Source organism: Pan troglodytes, chromosome 12, assembly GCF_028858775.2.
Source record: "Pan troglodytes isolate AG18354 chromosome 12, NHGRI_mPanTro3-v2.0_pri, whole genome shotgun sequence".
Taxonomy (NCBI): domain Eukaryota; kingdom Metazoa; phylum Chordata; class Mammalia; order Primates; family Hominidae; genus Pan; species Pan troglodytes.
This window is the reverse complement of record NC_072410.2, coordinates 120,877,293-120,891,232: the sequence shown is the minus strand read 5'-3', so window position 1 is coordinate 120,891,232 and position 13,940 is coordinate 120,877,293. Positions and strand designations below refer to the sequence as shown.

General features: G+C 47.5%; 1 protein-coding gene across 12 annotated transcripts in view; it reads right to left on the bottom strand.

Moving 5' to 3' along the window:
- MYT1L (myelin transcription factor 1 like) overlaps positions 1 to 13,940 on the bottom strand; it is a 559,436-nt gene that overhangs the window by 204,504 nt on the left and 340,992 nt on the right. For all 12 annotated transcript variants that reach the window (XM_009441909.5, XM_024354177.3, XM_009441910.5 and 9 more), the window contains one exon: positions 10,142 to 10,298. The gene's annotated coding sequence lies outside the window, so the exon portion shown is untranslated. The remainder of the gene's footprint in view (positions 1 to 10,141; positions 10,299 to 13,940) is intronic.

Below are 13,940 nucleotides of genomic sequence, written 5' to 3'. Positions count from 1 at the left end.
TGTTGTTGTTGTTGGTAAAATAGATGTTGTTTCAGCCCTGAGCATAAAAATAAGAAAATAGATCCTTATTTTCATTTTAAAATATGATTTTCTAAACTTGAATGTGTTTCTTATGACTTCTCAGTTACTTTATCTTGCCAGCAAGTTCTGGGAGAAAATTCAAAGAATCAGAATTTTAGGGCTGGGGGTACCCGAACAGTCTCATGGCCAGGGGCTCATACCCGGCCACTTAGAACTGTTCCATCGGGTTCTTGGTGCTTAACAAATTGGACTAACATCTAAAAATCTCCAGGCTTTATATCAAAACCTAGATTTGTTTTTTTTTGTTTTTTTTTTTCTGTTTTTTGTTTTTTTCTTTCTGGAAAAATATGATGATCTGAAAGCATTGCTCTAAATTTCTCTTGGCCTCAGATGGCCGGAGTGGAGGTGCAGCATTTCCATGGGAGGGGCAGCCAGTGTTCCCATGGGAGGGGCAGCATTCCCATGGGAGGGGCATGTGCTACCCCACACCACAGCTTTCAAGTCTGGGGCCCTCATGCCCATTCCTTTCTGGGCTTATGCCTCCTGCCCACCTGCTTCAGGGATTCACGTCTGCTGCTCTCCATCTGTTCCAAGCTGGTTCTGAAGCTGGACCTAGCAACAGTGAGCTGAGGCTGCGTGGGGAGTGCAGGTGCTCCCTGGGTCCCCTGCTCTCTGCCCATGAGGATGACTGAGTCTAAGGGAAAGAGCAGACGTTGAAGTCCCAGGACCTCTGGAGCATCCTGGAGAAGCCAGACCTCAGTTGATGCTTTTGGGGTATGTAATTGTTACAGGAATGACATTCCCATGCTGGGCCTCAAGACTCAGAATATGGCTCATCAGGACGTTCATGGGTCCTGGGTAGATACTGGAACTGTATGTGGCAAAGGTTCAGAATGTACCAACTCCCCCTGAAGCTGTCCTCTAGCACGTGAGCTTTTGCTCAAAGTTTAATAATTTCTTTGCGTTTCATCTCTGCTCTTGGAGTAATTTGTTCTTTAATCTTCCTGAAAGTTGCTCCAAACAAGTTTCCATAGACTTTGCACATGCCTTTAAAATAACTCTGGTCTTATCTTCATGTGCTTGTGAGACCTCCACACTCCCGCCAGCCCAGCTGCACCTACAGGGTAGAAACAGTGCCACATTCCCACCCTCCCGCCAGCCCAGCTGCACCTACAGGGTGGAAACGGTGCCACATTCCAACCCTCCTGCCAGCCCAGCTGCACCTCCGGGGTGGAGATGTGCCACATTCCCGCCTGCACCTCCCATTCCTGTGGAGCGCCGGGCACACAGCAGGGCTGCCTGACCATGCTGGGTGGGTGGAAGGTGGGCCCGTGATGATATGTGGCTCTGAACATCTCTACATGTGCTTTCCAGGGCCCCGTAGTGGGCAGTATCCTCCGTCTACTCTGCTGGCTCTCCAGATTTCAGTGTCTTCATATTCTCGAACTCCTCCTTGTCAGTGGCAGCCCTTTCACCGGATGGCTTTGGAGGACACTGTGGCCTGTGCACCGTGCGGGGCAGCAGCAGCATACATGTGCATGACAGGGCGACGGCCTGCAGTGCCAGTGCTGGCTCCATACACAAACCTGCTTATGCTGGGCACAATCACCTTTATGAATCTGAGTATTTTCATGTGTAAAATCCCTGCTTACCGCATTGGGTGGTGGAGAGGACTGAATACAAGAATCTTAGGTAAGAACCTTTTACAGAGCTTGGTGCATAGCAGATGCTCTCCAACTCCTGAGCTCAAGTGATCCACCCACATCAGCCTCCCAAAGTGCTGTGATTACAGGCATGAGCCACTGCGCCTGGCTGGGTACACAGCCGATGCTGAGGAGATGCTTGGTGCTTTCTTCTTATTTCCATGTCTGGGTGTTGTAAGTTTTCCCAAAGGGATAAGAAACAAATGCTTGTGGAATCCATGTTACAGATAACTGCATAGCCCTTCTTATGTAGGGTAAGATGAAGTCCTCTGGGTACTGTTGATTACCTTCTCATAATACCAAATATTATATTAGCCTTTCATGTCCCTGAACTAGTATGCTGGTGCTTTGGCCCCAGAGTACAGTCTCCAGGACTCCTACAGCCAAACATTTAGTTGCATTTACAAAATCTAAAAAGTGCGTGTGTGTGTGTGTGTCAGGTGGGAACATAACATTCTTTTCTAGATGAGAATATTTTTCTTGGACTCTTCACAGTCTCCTTTAATTCAACTAATTCTTCATTTTTAACAGGATTTGGACTCCTAAGTTCCCTGTGCCAGGCAAGGGAGCAGCTGAGAGTGTCTTCTCAGGAGCTGCAGTCCTGAAGCCTGGGGAACTGGGTCATTGCTAGAAGAGGCGGCTCTCTGCATGCCAGAAGAAACCCAGCCCAGGAGCTGCAGCCCGGCAATCCCGGGACAGAAGCGAGAGTGCACCCTGCATCTTCTCATTCTGCAGCCCTCAGCATGGCACTTGGCACAGGGCAGTGGCTGGATAAATATTTGCTGAGTTGTACTAAATACAAATAACAAGGTTTGATTAAGGATCGCATGAAGGTTGGACACACCTTCTTGACAATATGGAAATAATTTAGTTAAGAGTCACAGATGCTATACGCAGGAAAGAAAATGAGTAAAATAAAGGGAAACGTTTCCTACCTATAGGGGGAAACATCATAAATATTAGGTAAGTAATGAACATTCAAAAAACTTAGACTAGGGGCCAGGTGTGGTGGCTCACACCTGTAATCCCAGCACTTTGGGAGGCCAAGGTAGGTGGATCACCTGAGGTCAGGAGTTCGAGATCAGCCTGGCTAACATGGTGAAAACCCCATCTCTACTAAAAATACAAAAATTAGCTGGGCATGGTGGCGGGTGTCTGTAATCCCAGCTACTCTGGAGGCTGAGACAGGAGAATTGCTTAAACCTGGGAGGCGGGGGTTGCAGTGAGCTGAGATCCACCATTGCACTCCAGCCTGGGCAGCAAGAGTGAAACTCCGTCTCAAAAAAAACCAAACAACAACAACAAAAACTACTTAGACTAAGGATAATTTTAATGGCTGGTAGTTTATGCTTTTTCACACAAGTATAGTATGAAATAAAAATCATCTCTGGCCTTTTGGCACCTGTAAAATCAGTGTCTTGCAGGATAAACGGTGTGGTCAAGGGACACAGTCCTGATCTAGGAGGTGTAGCTGATGCTCCCCATTCCTGGGCGGACGCCATCTCTTGTGAGAACTCACAGTTCTCCCTGTACCACCAGTGAGGGCTCCTCACCCTCTATCATCTATTGTACCTATTTATAAACTCACACATAGCTACACAGCAGTGCACACTTCCTGAGGGTGAGGGCTTTTTCAATTCATTCTTGAATTCTGTGGTTCCTCAATTTGTGGCATGGTTTCTTGTAAATAAGAGACCCTCAGGAAATCACGAGGAAGACAGATACTCAAGCACCAAGCTGTAACACAAGACAGGATGAACTCAGCACCAAAATAGAAAAACCACTGCGGGTGCCATGGAGGGCAGTGGGGAAGAGTGGGGTAAGGAGCTCAACCTCCCAGGGTCACACCCTGCCTTTGTCTCCTCTTAGCTGTATGAGTTCAGGCAAGTTATCTAAGCTCCATGGCCAGGGGTGTCTCGATGACACATGTGGGCAACAGCACCCATATATTCCCAGAGATGTTGAGAAGCCAAAGAAGGGAGTGGCTTGGAGAGTGTTCTGGGGAAAAGAACGGCAGTTCTGTGTGGACCGCCAGGACCAGCCCTGCCTTCTAAGGTGCTTTGGAACAGGCCCAGTTGTCTAGAGCCCTCAGCGTCCATTGCCACAACTCAGCCAGGACAATACCATGTGAAAAAGCAAGGTTGGCGCATGCCCTGGTGCACACCGCTCTGGGATGTGTTGGAACAGAGCCCAGGACTCTGCTGTGCAGCCTCACAGGCGGCCATCTGGGTCCTCCTGCTGTGCCAGCTTCCTTTGTGGGCTAAGCTCATCCCAGGGCTGATGGAGACTGCTCTCCCTTGCAACCTGCATTTCCCATCTTGTCCCCTCTCAGGCAGCAAACTTGCTGTTCTCTTTACAAGGAAGAGCAGAGGAGCCATTGAAGCCAGCCCCTCCGCTGGTCTCATCTACGTCTCTCATTCAATATCCCCTTCCAGCCTGCTTCCGAGTAAGAAGTTTCCATTGAAATCTCTGCTCGCTGCCAGGAATCGTGGCCCCAAATCACAGGGTGGATCCGGGGCTCCTGTTGGATCCCACCTACGCTTCCACATCAGCCCCTGCCGCCGCCCCCTCTTGTGAGGGTCTCGCTATATCTTTTTCTTTTCTTTTTGGAGACTCTGCTACTCTGGCTGGAGTTCAGTGACAGGATCATGGCTCGCCGCAGCCTTGGACCTCCTAGACCCAAGTGACCTTTCCCTCTCAGCCCCTGAGCATCTGGGATTGCAGGTGCACACCATGTCTGGCTAATCTGTGTATTTTTTGCCACCATGTTGTCCAGGCTGGTCTCAAACTCCCGGCCTCAAGTGATCCTCTGCCTCAGCCTCCAAAAGTTCTGGAATTTTAGGTGTGAGCCACTGCGCCTGACCTAGATCCTTTTCTTAAAGCTGACCTCTGAGGACCCGTTCTCTCCCATCCTTCTTTCCAGTGTGTCTGTCCATCCCTCTCGCCTGGTTCGCTTCCTGCTTTCCTTCAGCTCAGTCCCCTCCACCCTCCAACGGCTAACCTGCCCTCTCTCATGCAGTCAGGACCCTGTTGGCTATCACTTTTAACATCCTTCTTTCAAAGAACACCACTGACCCATCCCCCAAATCCCCAGTCTTGTCAATTCCTCTCCATCAGCGAAGACTAGGATTCTCTGCATCACGTTCCCCCAAATTTCTATCTCTTGGGTTCACCACACTGGCTCTCAGAGCTCTATCCTGGTCCTTTCACCTCTCAGAGGACATCATAGCTGCCTCTCCTGCTCCACAAAGAAGGATTCGAACTGGCGTTTTCAGCCTTAACCTCTCCGGTCAGCACTCCTTGCTGCCTCTGTCACATCAAGTTCATCTTAGGGTTTTCCCTTAACCACGCCCCTAATTCCTATCGCACAGTTAGGCACTGCTGTCTCCTTTCTCCTTCCTCACCGTTTTGCAAATTTATTTATTAGACATCGGTTTTTCTGCACAGTTCACTGGCTGTAAGAGCTTGTGAGGTGGGGCCTCATGACAACCCAGCGTCGGTCCACGTTCTCCATAGTTAGTTCCTGAATGTATGAGGTGATTGTTCTTCCCTTCCGAAGCTTTAAAATAATACTTGGCTAGATTTTCCCCCTTTCCCCTATCAAATAATTTATCACATTCTGGTTTTGGCTGTTGCCATTTTTTCCTGTTTCCTTGCATCTGCCTGGACACCACCCCCCTCCATGCCTGATCCTACCAAGAGGGAGCATTGCTGGAGTCCCCAGGTGCTCCCCTCCCCTGCTTTCCTGTCCATCCCCCATGCCCCGCTGTGATGCTTTCTGTCCGGGAATTCTCGGGCATAAGAACCCAGAGTGGTTCTCTGCTGATTACCCCAAGTCTAGCAATAATGCCTCCTTTTCCTTACTTGCCTTTGCAAAATTATGATTGACACAGTGAAAGAGATCTGACTTAACCCACTCCATCTTGCTTTTAACATCCAAGCTGTCCATATTCATTCCTGGGCAAAGGCTGAATTAGCTTTGGGAGAAACTTAGTTTACAGTTTAAACAAAGATGATAACAGCCCTTTCCCAAAGCAGACCTCCTTCTTGCCTGGGGACTACATTGCCCTTGTAGAACTAACATTAGCCATAAGATTTAAAATTATGATTTAGGAGTCATGCAGCTGGAGGCTACAAGATTCTGACCCTCCCTAAACTGCTCCTAAGACCAGTGTTTTGATATTTTGCAGACCCTGCACTTGATGGATCAGCTGGCACCACCCAGATCAATAAACTGGCTCATCTGATCTTATGGCCCCAACCCAGGAACTGACTGAGCACAAGAAGACAGCTCCACCTCCCTATGATCTCATCCCTGACCAATCAGCACTCCTGGCTCACTGGCTTCCCCCTACCCACCAAGTTATCCTTAAAAACTCTGCTCCTTGAATGCTCGGGGGAGACTGATTGGAGTAATAATGAAACTCCAGCCTCCCACACAGATGCCCTGAGTGAATTACTCTTTCTCTATTGCAATTCCCCTGTCTTGGTGAATCAGCTCTGTCTGGGCAGCAGGCAAGGTGAACCCCTTGGGCGGTTACATTATCGGGTTGAAGTACAAACAGGCACACAGGGGTCCAACAGGTGGGGATTGGGCAGCTGCTGCTGTCTCTCTTCCCACAGCCAATTTTCTTACTGGAGGAAACCAACCTTCACTCCACTCCACAATGGAATGAATACACAGAGCAGGCTCTTTCTATATTTATTGTTTACAAAATCAGGCTCTGTTTACAAAACTTTTTTGTACTTGCTATTTTTCACTTAAAAAAAATCACAGCCATCTCTCTAGGCTAATGTCTATACATTGAACTCATCTTTTTGAATGGCTGCATAGTATTCCTCAGAATATACCTACTATAATTTATCCAGCCAGCCCCCCAAGTTCCTTTACTAACAAGGCTTATGTTGTTTTATTTCACTACAAAAATAATTTACAAAAATGATTACATGTATTGTGCATGTATTTCCAGAATAGAGTTTTCTAAAAAGATATCGTCACTTTACCATTAAAAAAGAAAATATTCCACGCCCTTTTTAGTAACATGTGATCATGCTGGTTTCTGGAAGCGCTGGTCACCTTGAATTTTATTCCGTCCTTGGCTTTGGTTGAGTAAAGCCACGTGTCTCGTCATTTCCCCGGCCCCCAGGGAGGGTAAGCGTTCTCTCACACCCTCACTGTCCACAGCTCCTCGTCTGTGAAATTGTGATTCATATCCTTTGCCTGTTTTTCTTCTTTCTTTTCACATTTTTCACATCGATTCATAATAGCTGTCTGTACACTGCGGTGCTAACCCCTTTGCCCACCTTATCTGTCACCAGTATTTTCTTACAGCTTATTGTTGATATTGTTTTGTTGTTTTTCTATTTTGCTCATGGTATTTTTTCCCATGTATACATAAACGTTTTCGGTCATTCAGTCATTTGAAAAGAATCCCAGTCTCCGTGGCCTGCATGTGACTTTCTCACTAAGCCTTGCATTTTGGGGTGAGTGGCCGAGCCCCTGACGGGCCTGTTCCTTCCGGTGCCCTCACCAGGCTCAGCCCTGGTTCAGGCCCTGCCCCCTCCTCCCAGCGAGTCCTCCTGGGGGCATCTGACTCCACCCCTGGGCCGTGCTGTCTCCTGGTGATGCTCAGAGGTGTCAGCTCCCTCCCTGATGAATGCCTGTCCCAGCAGATGTGTGGCTACGGTGCTAGTGAAAAAAGCTCTTTTTGATAGCTACAAAAAACACAAATGTGACTGAAGAGCTGATTTTAACAAGTAATAGACAGTGTTCTGTATTGCTGATCTATAGGGCTGTTCTGAGACTACATCTGGTTTATATTCAGCATTTTCTATCTTTACTTCTCCCTAATTCAGATTTTAGTAATGTGGTAAAAAAAATTTAAAATTAAAAATTCAAATATGTTTTGCCATAGAAAAATATTACTGGAACTTCCCATTTATACAGGTATTTGAAATTATCTTAATGATTTTTCTAGTTTGCATATTCTTTTTAATTTTTTTTAAATTATTCTACTTATTTTTTAGGGGGAGGAAAATACTAAAAGAATAAAGAACAGAAAACTTAGAGAAACCTGTGTCTACAAGTGATAGAATGTGGAATCTGTGACATATGTTAAGTATTCACTGGGGAGGAAATACTTTATTCCACAGAAAAGTCATAGAAATGAAAATGTTCTGGAAGTTATTAAATGGGAAACATGAAGTTTACAGACAGGGTATGGGCTTGGAATAGTTTTTTTTTTTCCTACTTACTGTGTCATTTTAGCTTTCAGGCATCTATTTTATCATCTGCACGAACTATTCCACAGGAATGTCTTTCCTGTGTGTTTATGTGACGGTCGGTGGATGTGAACACTCTAGCACGTGTGGAAGAACCCGGAAAATGCACAGGGCTCCACACGTGTGAGGGGACGCTGCTATGTGCCCAGTGCGGTAGCTGTGAGTTCACTAGACTGTCGTCCTCACTGCGCTCTCCTGCTGGGAGTGCCCTTCACCATGAGAGAAATGCACCGCTAATATCACACTGCCCTCCCTTCAAGGAGCAGGAAAAAAAAAACATCAACAAGAGCATTCTAAATAATAAGAGAAAACCCTAAAAAAACACCTGCCTCTTGCAGAAGAGAGGAGAAAGTTCTAGAAGGGGTGGAAGAGAAAAGGAAGGAGCATTATGTTGTCAGCACAGCCGCTGTAGGGGGAGGACTGCAGGAAGCGAGTGGGTGGTCTCTCGCTGACCACTGCTGCCGGGTAGTGGTTGAGCATGAGAGAGGCCCTCCCCTGTGGGTTCGAAGCACAGCCCCTTTGTTCCCGGGTGATGGGCGTGGGACCAGCTGATGCCGAAATCCCCGTCCCAGACAACACTGCCTGGGCTTGGTGCTCCTTTATCAAGGGGAGTCTCAGGAGGAGGCCAGCGTGTAGTGGGATTCTCAGGGCTGCTGCAGGTGACACGGAGGTGGGCAGCGGCTCTGCCTAGGACTGCCCCAGGGGACAGAGGCAAGTGAAGAGCTACAGGAGAGAGGAAGGAAGCTGCCCTCTGTTTCTTAGAATCCAAGATGGGGTCAATCCAGCCATCAGAAAGGAAGAAGTGACCAATATGGAAGAGGAGAGGGGGAAATCTGAAGGAATGGTTTACAAGAAAAAGCTGAGGCATCTTCCCAGGATGGAAAGTTGAAGAGGGAAGGGCCGGAGAGGCTGAGGTGGAGGAAGCGGTGTGCAGGCTGATTGTTTTGACCACAAAAGGAAGTGGTTTGTGGACAATGTGGTCTGGAAGAGGCTAGGAAACCGGGCTAGGAGATGTGAGTGCTGCTGTTTATTTAGTTCTTTTCTCACACGCAGAGAGCACACAACCTAACTGTCTACAGTGGGGGCCGCCCTGCCTCAGTGTGGGCTGTACAGAACCGAGTGTAGACAGGCCACCTTTACCTACTGAGTGAGGGCCGTCTTGCCTCAGTGTGGGCTGTACAGAACCGAGTATAGACGGGCCGCCTTTACCTAGTGAGTGAGGGCCGCCCTGCCTCAGTGTGGGCTGCACAGAACTGAGTGTAGACGGGCCGCCTTTACCTAGTGAGTGAGGGCCGCCCTGCCTCAGTGTGGGCTGCACAGAACTGAGTGTAGACGGGCCGCCTTTACCTAGTGAGTGAGGGCCGCCCTGCTTCAGTGTGGGCTGCACAGAACCGAGTGTAGACGGGCCGCCTTTACCTAGTGAGGGCCGCCCTGCTTCAGTGTGGGCTGTACAGAACCGAGTGTAGATGGGCCGCCTTTACCTAGTGAGGGCCGCCCTGCCTCAGTGTGGGCTGTACAGAACCGAGTGTAGACGGGCCGCCTTTACCTAGTGAGGGCTGCCCTGCTTCAGTGTGGGCTGCACAGAACCGAGTGTAGACGGGCCGCCTTTACCTAGTGAGGGCCGCCCTGCCTCAGTGTGGGCTGTACAGAACCGAGTGTAGACGGGCCGCCTTTACCTAGTGAGGGCCGCCTTGCCTCAGTGTGGGCTGTACAGAACCGAGTGTAGACGGGCCGCCTTTACCTAGTGAGGGCCGCCCTGCCTCAGTGTGGGCTGTACAGAACCGAGTGTAGACGGGCCGCCTTTACCTAGTGAGGGCCGCCCTGCTTCAGTGTGGGCTGCACAGAACCGAGTGTAGACGGGCCGCCTTTACCTAGTGAGGGCCGCCCTGCTTCGGTGTGGGCTGCAGAGAACCAAGTGTAGACGGGCCGCCTTTACCTAGTGAGGGCTGCCCTGCTTCGGTGTGGGCTGTACAGAACCGAGTGTAGATGGGCCGCCTTTACCTGGTGAGTGAGGGCCGCCCTGCCTCAGTGTGGGCTGCACAGAACCGAGTGTAGATGGGCCGCCTTTACCTAGTGAGGGCCGCCCTGCTTCAGTGTGGACTGTACAGAACCGAGTGTAGACGGGCCGCCTTTACCTTACAGGAAGTCTTCTCTCCTAGGAACGGAGGCAGCGTGACTCCTGGCGGGACGCAGGCCCAGAGTCAGGGGCTCGCTCTAAGCTCTACTCCTGGTCCTCTCCAGCTTGTGACTGTGGCAAAGTCACTTAATCTCTCTATGCCTTGATTTCTCCATCTGTAAAATATAAAAAGCAATATACAGCACCTCATGAATTCATCGCCACCTTAGGGAGAGACATACACAGGGCGTCCTCTTTGCAACCATCAACATGCACACAGCAGCTTCCTCCAGGAACCAAATGTTCTCTTTCATGTCCATGAGCAACGCATTCCCCTTTAGAGTTTATTCTCCTAGGCTTGACGCCTGCTGTTCGGACTCTGACCCTTGCCCAGGCTCCTGTTGGGAGCAAGCCCCAGCTGGGACAGCTTGTTCTCTGCCAGCTACGTCAGCTCTGTGCTCTGCCTGATATGGTTCCATGAGCTCCCAGTTCCTGTGGACCAGAAGCCCTGCACACAGCCTTATCCTCCCTCCTTCCCAGACTCGGGGTAGACTCAGCCCGTGTGGCAGCATCAAGGAGGAGCTCCACACCAGGATTCGCACTGTCACCCTTATTTATTCTGTGATGTCTCCAGGGACTTCTGGGGTGAGAGGACCAGCCTAGTCTCCTTAAAATTCATAGAACTAAAAACCTTACAAAACACTTTCTTACCCATTATGTCATTTGGCCATCAATTGAACTTTATGTGAATTTTATGAATAAAGATACTGATACTCAGAGAGGGTGAAATATGTGCTCAGAACTCCCCAGTTAGTCAGGAGATAATAATTGAAACTGAATTATCTGTGTTGAGATCCAGTATAGTTCTTCCCACCATGAATTAAGGCCTGTCCCTACACATGCTCAGGAAGGACCCACAACGCTGAGACACGGGTCAGGGAATTTGAGTCTCGCCACTAGGTCCTCGGGGAGCCTTGGGTGGTGGCATTGGATAATTGTCCCCTTATGATTTCCATTCCAAAGGATTCAGTGCTTCTTGCTCTCCAGGGTTGACAGGACTAAACCTCTCTGGGCTGTTTTGAACCTCAACAGGTCAAGTGAGCAGAGAGCCCGGAGCCCTGCGATGATGCAGCTTGATGCAGATAACCATCATTGAAGTGCCGCCGCACTTTCTATGCAATTCCTCATTAGAGCAACAGGAAACCAGAGCGCAGAGTTAAATAAGAAATACAGGGAGTCATAATAGGGACATTTTCCCCAGAATTCGCAAATCTTTTCCTTCGACCTGGAAACTAACCCACCTTGTCCACTTCTGCTGACCATTAGGGACTGAGCCCTAAACCCTTTCCTTGTGTACTTAATTTTCCCCAGAGAACAATTTCGTCCATACACACAGTTAATAAGGGATGGAGCATGTATGTCTTGTCAAGAACATAATGGTAGATATGAACCTCAGAAGGTTAAAAATCCTGATTAGTCCCTTGAAGGAGAAAGGAATTAGACCAGATTGATCTTTTTTCTCTACTACATTGTAGTTTAAAACAAAAGAACTTCTCTTACCCCTCCTTTGGATACGATAACTCCCCTAAACATTACCATGAACTCTGAACTATCTTACAGAATCCTCTGTTATGTGAGACCCCAGAGCCAACACAATTCCTACCCGCCTTTGGATCTTATGTGCCTGCTCCTAGTGGTTAATATGGATTCACTGGGGGGGAAAAAAAAAAAAAAGAAAGAAAAAGAGAAAGAAAATGTTTGCATTGCCCTGTGAAGACAGATTCTAAATGATCAGACATGCTCTACATGTGACTCAAGCAACAAGCAAAATCTTCAACGCGTAAACAACGTGCGATTAGACAGAATGGGTTATAACAGCACCACCACTTACTACTTCACGATTTGAGCATGTTGTTTCATAAGCATTAATTTCCTAGACTTTCAATGTCTGAATTAAATAATATATCAAAAATGTCTGGCTTATCATTAAGTGCTCAATAAATGATAGTAGGCAGTGATATTAATATCACTAGATACCAATTTATTAATATACATTTTCAGTTTCTAATTTCTAAATGTGATGATCTAGACAAGCAGCAAAGGTCACATACAGAAAATTCTGGCTCCCTACATATGAATGTGACCAGTTAATTTGCCCACCCTTGACTGAGGGCTGAGTCTCTGGCACTCTGCTAGACACGGGTAATGCAGTATAAAACAGATGGGTAAGATATCGCTACATCAACTCAAGGCAAGGTGGAGAGAAAGAATAGAGAGAAGCTGGAATGGACACAGTTGAAATCTTAAATATGTAGAAAAATAATTTATTTTGGGTGTAAAGACAAATGGAAAAATGAAAGAACAGAAAATTTAAAAATATAAAAATGTATTTTTGCGTAAAAAAGAAATTCCATGGCTATCTTTAAATTTACCACCCCAAAGGTCAATAAATGGAAAACTCAACATAATCTATTAAAATAAAAAAAATGAAAACGAGTTAATACATTGGCAACACGCTCAGTTTTCATGCTGTGACATATGTGGGGTGTTTGTCTTTTTTAGTAAATTATTTTATAAAGCTATAGTTACTTTAAAAAGCATTTTGCAATCAGCTAATATCAATGGAATATTAGTAATAATACCCAGAAACATACATATGACTAGCTCATATCTAAAAATTAAACAGTTATTAATGAATGACAAGCAAAGTATGCTACAATTCATATTCATAGTATAAATTAAAATGCGTGTGAGGTTCTTATTAAAGTTGTCATATAAAGCATGCTCATTTGTGGGATTTTATGAACAATAACCTTATGCTAGACAATGCTCCTTAAAGAGCCAACAGAACAAAGAATAATGATGTGATGGAGAAGTTCCTTGCCTGAAATCCATCCAAGTTATTCTAATCAGAAGGTGGCTGTGCATGACTCCAGAACAAAGTACTGCACAAAACCTACAGCTCCCCTCCCTGGGCAGGAGCAGGGCAGCGATTCAGTCCCCTGAGCCTCTGTGGCCACAACCTGGTGCACAGAGTCCTGTCCCAGGGCAGGGGTTCGAGTCTGTCCTCCAAGCCTCTGCGGCCACAACCTGGTGCACAGACTCCTGTCCCAGGGCAGGGGGGTCAAGAACCTACCAAAATCCCCCTTTTGTGGCTCCTAGTTCATTTTAAAAAAATATTTAAAGTCAGAGGCAGAAATTTCCTCTGGGAAATCTATTTTAGGCAAGCAAGGTCTCAGACCTAATTTGTTTCTGTTTATTTGCTTTTGAAAACCAAGCATTCACAAGTGGCCATCTCCAGAGCTTGACAAGAAGAGCTGGCCTGAGTGACAGGCACCCCTCCCTGGGCTGGGCAGGTCCTGTCTCAGAGGGACCACAGGGTGGGTGTGGTGTGTAGGGGCTATGCCTGCCCCGCTCCTCTGCCCTCCCAATACAACCGACTCCACATGACCTGAGGACAGGGGGTTGTTTATTTTGGGTTCCTTATGAATCCCATGGTTTGAGTGTCCCACACCATTCTTTTTTGGATTTCTTCTCCAGTTTGTGGACACAGAGCCCCAGGCATTTTTTTTTTCAGAATGGGGACCTCCACGTAAGGGTTCTGAGGCCCTGCATGTCAGAAATGTCTATTTCACTAAGGGGATAATGATCTCACCCAAGACTGCAAAGGCCCTAAGGCTATTTTATTCTATGCTATGCATGCGTAGTGTTCAGGTTTATGAATGGTTCCACTCCATTGCCAGGCCAGTCTGCAGTCTGATCCTGGTTCCCCTGGGAAGCTCAGAAGCTCAGAAGCACGGGTTTTCTCTCTGAACAGG